Raw genomic sequence first — 7,383 nt, 5'->3', positions numbered from 1 at the left:
CTATCTATCTATCTATCTATCTATCTATCTATCTATCTATCTATCTATCTATCTATCTATCTATCTATCTATCTATCTATCTATCTATCTATCTACCTACCTACCTACCTACCTACCTACTTTGGGTCCTTTAGTACTAGGTTAACATTGTAGCGATGTTTTAGGACCGCATTTTATCCATGTTGATGTGACAGCTTCCAGCCGGATCATTCGACATGTCACTAATTGTACTGTAGTTAACGACTATAGCACATCCTTTCCACTACGGGTTATGGCAGATCAAGGTTTTGTATCGCGAATGTGCAGAAAATAAATGTCCAGCAGCTGTGTGGAACTACTATGCAATGTTGGAGTACAGCAAGTTGATTATATGCAATTAAGTTCTGGAGGCAATGGGGGCCAGGCCTGGTATTGGCAAAATGGCATTGGTATTAATTCTGAAAGCTTTCAATACGATGATGAATTCAAATATTTCTTTAATCATCTCAGAGTTATATTTTAACATTCTCTGTTCTTGATTGGCGGGGCTGATAACAGACTTGGAAAAAATAACAGTCATTAGTGTAACTCTTAGTCCTTCAGTCAACTGAATAAGAGCTTTTCTTTCAACAAACCTTTTCACTGATTCATATGAGTCATGAGAAAGGAGTGTTCTTTACTACTGCAGCTGTCCTTTTAATGGTTTTGGATCGTTCCTTAACTTTAAGGAAACCATTGTCCCAAATCAAAGAGTACAAAAATTATCGCATAAGCCTTGAGACTCTCTCCTGCTTCAACATGTCATATGACACAAAGTGAAAGAGCATTCTTTAAGAGGAAAAGTCTGCAGGGAAATGTTTGAAAAAAAAAGAAGGAATTGTTAATGGATATATATTATGGGATTTGTTTCCCCTTATACCCTTGTCAGAGATACAGGTGTCTTTACAATGCGTGTGTTGTAACAATTGTCTGGAAGGAAATTTGACTCAGTCTGGCTTGAGACCCAGTCAATGGAGACAGAACCAGAACGACCACATTGTCATTCTTACTGTACATTTTTTTCTATCAATCAAACCCACCACACCTCTAAATCAAACGCTGGAGAGACGACATTTATGCGGCAAACCACCCGCCATGCACCATTCCTCACATTTCAGTTTGTAAAAAACAAAGGCAAAGCATAACTGAACAAATATTTTTAAACTTTAATCCTTTCTCATGCTGGCATGAAGTGTAGCAGTTCCTCTTGACAGCCTGAGAACAAGAGCGTTAAAATCATTAGACAGTGAAGTCAATGTTTTGAAGGTTCTCTTCGTTTAATGATCTATCCTGTAGATGCATAGAAAAAGGACTGTGAGCTGAAACGATGACATCTTTAAAGTGACGAGAAAGGCTAAAAGTTATTATCCTAAAGTTTTCATGGCTGTCCTACATTTGGGTGCTAAAAAAATAAAATCTGTTTTGTAGGCCAGACAAAACTATTAATCTGGGAGTGCCGAGCTCAGATGTCCTTAGGGGGTTAAACAGAAAAGACATGGTGCATACTTCAAGACACGTCAGCTCAGTTTAAATGTCTTAGAATGAAACAACTTGAACTGTAAATTATATGTACAGCAAAAGCAAAGAGATCAATAATAAATAAATAAAAGAAAATTCAAACAGCTCTCTAAAGCTTTCATTTAATATGAGTCATGTGTTGAGCAACCAAGCATGGGAATTCTGACTTGGAATTCTGATCACTTCTCTTTGGGGTCTTACAGAGGACGTGGTTTGGTTGGGTGATTAGAAAATTATTTAATGAACTTTGTACACTAAAGGATCTTTGCAGGGCTGTACACTTTCAATCCATCAATTTACATCATTCCTGTTCTTCACCAATTACTCAGCTAGATTTATTGAAGCGTTCACAGAATTGAACAGAGCACCAAATTTGGTACATACCATGCAGCAAAAGCCTGCAATCTCAATTGTTGAATTGAAGAGGGAAGTGAGACACTTTGCAAAAGGAACAAGACTATTTACATTTAAAATAAGAAAAAATCAATTGCATTGTCTTATTTCAAGTGCATATTACCTAATTATCTTATTCTATGAGTAAAACTGCTGATTCCATTGACAAATAATCTTATTTACCTGCTAAAATTAAGCGTAAATACACTTAATTTAAGACATCATAACTTATTTCTAGATTGTTTTTGCAGTGCAAAAAAAAACGACCTAGAACAAACTTATATTTTTACAAATATCAGAGACCATCAGACATCAGACATACAAACACCATCAGAGACAGAACACATCGTTTACCCTTCAACAAGCATAATTATAGAAAATAAATACCAACCAAAAAGCTACTAGAGCAAAACAATAACAGTCAAAGAAGTAATGTAAATTAAAAAAATGAGAAACAGAGTTGTAAACAATACATATTAAAAGAAAATAGTTCAATCTGACATTTTTACACCACATTTAAAGATGCATGTCTGAAGGCTTGATGTTTAATTATTAACATTAGATGGCACAAATCAATAGGGGTGAGTAATTAACTGCATTTGCAATATAATCACAATAAAAAACAAAATACAAAATTTTTAAATCGCAGAGGCCCTCAGTTTTACTCATATTGCATTTAACAGGAGTATCACACTAAGTTTCTCACTGCAGCCTTTTAGGTGATGGTGAATATATAAAATAGCTTTGCTACCACACAGAAAGAGAGACATTTGCAGCAAGCATGCAGATCCTTGCATGCAAGTAGAAGTACACACAAAAGTTGTAAAGTCCTGGAAAAATGGACTCTAGCTTGTGGTTGGTGCTAAGGAAAATCAAAATAAATTCACAAGATTTGTTGAAAATAATCACAATTTTAACTTTTGGAAAATTTGATCAGCCTTAAGCATCAGTAATGTTCCACAAAAAGTTTAAAATCTGACACACGTCAAACTTTTAAACTTATAATCTGTCCTCTGGAAAATCAGTTATAGAAAAACAATTATGTAAAAGAATGTTCAAACTGAAGTTTGCTTGTTGCTTACAATAGCTCCAGTATTTTCCTACAACAGTTTGAACTCGGGTGCAACTGTGCATGCGTTCTTGTCTTCACTTTTTATTTGAAACCTGAATTACTGCTTAGTTCTCAGGAAAAACATTTTAAGCAGTGGGGAAAAAGAAAAAAAAAAGATTATTGGAATAATAACAAACTGTCAATCACCACAAGCTAAGACTCTTCATACACCACAGCCTAGAAAAATAATTAAAAGTAATCTTATCTTGATGCGTGCAAGTTAAGAATTTCCATTTTGAGCGGAAGCATCATACCTGAAGCAAGTATGTCTAAGGAATTCTAAGAAAAAAACTATAGCCAAGATCAATATCAATCAGCCAAGTTAAACACGTCTGAGCTGTAATTAGGCTCAAACATTGCAAACTCCTTAGGGCAAAATATGATAGTGATTTTTATGAAGACTACAGCAGTATGGGGAATATCTTTTACTATGGTGGTGAAGGTTCTCAGTCATCCAGGTCAAAGTATTTCAAAAAAGTGAAAAAACAAACCACTGGACTTTGTTTCCAACTTTGAAGACATTCCGCTTTCCATCCAGGAAGCTTTTTCATTCAAAATACATATTGATTTCAATTTCTAATCTTCACCAGCGTCTTTTACTGCAAATTCCAACACAATACAACTGTACATTCAAAAACAGCTTAGTGCAATTGAAGCCAATGATGAACCAGGCTTGCAGGTGTCTACAATCCTTTTTTGATATTTTAGCTGACTTTGTTCTATTTTTTTCAGGGATGCAGTGACTGAGCACTTTCCTTAAAATATGCTTGCTTTTAGACATCAACAAAGACATGGCTGTTTTTAAGGCCAATGCTGGTTCCAATTATTTTGACTGATCCAAAATATGTGCTGCAGATTTTTATGAAAAAAAAAAAGAGAGAGGCTATGGACATTGTAACACGTGACCCAAAGCAAAAGCTTTTTTTTTATTTTGGCTTACTAAGTTAGTGTGGTAGCTTTAGGAGTGTATGGGAACATGTATACAGGTTTAGGGGTTAGGGTTAGTTACGGGATGGATTAGTAGAAAGTTTTTATTTACAGTTCTTCTTTCACAATCTGTTGTGCAACAACAAATGATGTGAGGGGTACCCCCATCACATTGTTATCTTACGTGTAGAGCTCTTGCATCAATATTTGACGAGTTGGGATTGAAACTATATTACTTTAGTGTACGTAGACTACTGACATTGAAGAACATAATAAAAGTCTGTCTCTTCCTTTCACCATTTTATTACTAAATCCAACAAAGAATCAGTGGTGAGATTTAAACACGGATTTTCAAAGAGGGTCTTGATTTGATCTGGTTGAACCTGAAATTTCTTGCCAAGAAGTAAAAGGTAGTATAGAGGCAGAGGATTAATACAAACAAAGTGAGCAAACCNAGATCCTTGCATGCAAGTAGAAGTACACACAAAAGTTGTAAAGTCCTGGAAAAATGGACTCTAGCTTGTGGTTGGTGCTAAGGAAAATCAAAATAAATTCACAAGATTTGTTGAAAATAATCACAATTTTAACTTTTGGAAAATTTGATCAGCCTTAAGCATCAGTAATGTTCCACAAAAAGTTTAAAATCTGACACACGTCAAACTTTTAAACTTATAATCTGTCCTCTGGAAAATCAGTTATAGAAAAACAATTATGTAAAAGAATGTTCAAACTGAAGTTTGCTTGTTGCTTACAATAGCTCCAGTATTTTCCTACAACAGTTTGAACTCGGGTGCAACTGTGCATGCGTTCTTGTCTTCACTTTTTATTTGAAACCTGAATTACTGCTTAGTTCTCAGGAAAAACATTTTAAGCAGTGGGGAAAAAGAAAAAAAAAAGATTATTGGAATAATAACAAACTGTCAATCACCACAAGCTAAGACTCTTCATACACCACAGCCTAGAAAAATAATTAAAAGTAATCTTATCTTGATGCGTGCAAGTTAAGAATTTCCATTTTGAGCGGAAGCATCATACCTGAAGCAAGTATGTCTAAGGAATTCTAAGAAAAAAACTATAGCCAAGATCAATATCAATCAGCCAAGTTAAACACGTCTGAGCTGTAATTAGGCTCAAACATTGCAAACTCCTTAGGGCAAAATATGATAGTGATTTTTATGAAGACTACAGCAGTATGGGGAATATCTTTTACTATGGTGGTGAAGGTTCTCAGTCATCCAGGTCAAAGTATTTCAAAAAAGTGAAAAAACAAACCACTGGACTTTGTTTTCAACTTTGAAGACATTCCGCTTTCCATCCAGGAAGCTTTTTCATTCAAAATACATATTGATTTCAATTTTGAATCTTCACCAGCGTCTTTTACTGTAAATTCCAACACAATACAACTGTACATTCAAAAACAGCTTAGTGCAATTGAAGCCAATGATGAACCAGGCTTGCAGGTGTCTACAATCCTTTTTTGATATTTTAGCTGACTTTGTTCTATTTTTTTCAGGGATGCAGTGACTGAGCACTTTCCTTAAAATATGCTTGCTTTTAGACATCAACAAAGACATGGCTGTTTTTAAGGCCAATGCTGGTTCCAATTATTTTGACTGATCCAAAATATGTGCTGCAGATTTTTATGAAAAAAAAAAAGAGAGAGGCTATGGACATTGTAACACGTGACCCAAAGCAAAAGCTTTTTTTTTATTTTGGCTTACTAAGTTAGTGTGGTAGCTTTAGGAGTGTATGGGAACATGTATACAGGTTTAGGGGTTAGGGTTAGTTACGGGATGGATTAGTAGAAAGTTTTTATTTACAGTTCTTCTTTCACAATCTGTTGTGCAACAACAAATGATGTGAGGGGTACCCCCATCACATTGTTATCTTACGTGTAGAGCTCTTGCATCAATATTTGACGAGTTGGGGTTGAAACTATATTACTTTAGTGTACGTAGACTACTGACATTGAAGAACATAATAAAAGTCTGTCTCTTCCTTTCACCATTTTATTACTAAATCCAACAAAGAATCAGTGGTGAGATTTAAACACGGATTTTCAAAGAGGGTCTTGATTTGATCTGGTTGAACCTGAAATTTCTTGCCAAGAAGTAAAAGGTAGTATAGAGGCAGAGGATTAATACAAACAAAGTGAGCAAACCTGGAACCTTCTTGCTGCAAGGCAGCAGTGCTACCCACAACGTCATTGGGTAGCCCCATATGTAGATCAGAACTTTTTAATTACAAAATCCAATGGGTTTTGCATTCTTGAATATTTTAGTGGAATACGTTTTTTAACTGTTTGTAACACCAGCCAGTATTAGAAAACTAATTACAGCTCAACTCTTTGTGTCAAATCTGAATACCTCACAGCTGAGTTGCCAACATGTCATAATTAACCTCCTGTCATTCTTTAGCTGGGAAGGATCTGGCATACATTGTATCTGTCTCTGCATAAATAGAGCTTATAAAATCCTTATTATCTTAGGCTGGAAACTTAAAAAAGAAGATGAACACACAAATAACACCTTATGTCATATACGGCTTTAGGAACAAGAAAAAACAATTTTTTACATGTTAGTAAATGTGTGTCATTGCAGGGACAGATGAGGTATTGGAAAGTTTTACAAAAGAGAGATTTTGATATTACTCTAAATGGAAGGCTACAAATCCGCGCACAAAGGGTTTGTCTCCACCGTGCCACGCCTAGACAAATTAGGAACAAATGGAGGAAATTCAGGCCCATTGTTAGCCCCAGGAAGTGTTCAACAGACAGATCCAGTCATAGTTGCAGCAGTAAAGGAGTCCCAGCAGGATGTTTAGGTAACTTCAAACGAGAAAGACGTCCCTTATTCGTTCTTTATTACTGAGTTTTGTTGTCCATAATCAGAAGAACTTAAAGAAAGAAGACTGGAGTTTTCTAATATAATAAACACACTGATGCCTGTCATCAAACATTGGCTAAAAATGTTCTTTGATGAGTTAAATATTGAATTATTTAGCTGTCTGAGCACAAAGCCTGTTTTGTCAAGGCTGTTTGGAAACAGCCTCCTGGTGCAGAACCCAATCTGAGTCAAATAAATGGCTTTACATTTCACTCTAAAATGGTTCATAAAGGGGTTCGTAACTGAATAAGGTGAGCCCAAACCACCCCACCACCCCCAACCACCAGAAACACCACACACATGATGTCCTTGATAAGGAGGAAGCTCAAACTGAACCAACATCCAATCACAGGTTGTCTGCTCTTCCCATGAAAGCAACACGTTTGGTTTACATCTCCACTTTGGTGCCACCTGTCTTAAGACATTGTTACAGAGCTTTTATGAACCAAACAAACCATTGTGGCCACATAGTTTTAAGATAAAGGATGCTTTCTCACTTACTGTTAAAGTTTGTGACACCTAACTGAAGTT

The sequence above is a fragment of the Cyprinodon variegatus genome, unplaced genomic scaffold (genome assembly GCF_000732505.1).
Source record: "Cyprinodon variegatus isolate N-32 unplaced genomic scaffold, C_variegatus-1.0 Scaffold126, whole genome shotgun sequence".
NCBI classification, from domain to species: Eukaryota; Metazoa; Chordata; class Actinopteri; order Cyprinodontiformes; family Cyprinodontidae; genus Cyprinodon; species Cyprinodon variegatus.
The sequence above is the reverse complement of the archived record's forward strand: the minus strand, read 5'-3'. Positions refer to the sequence as shown.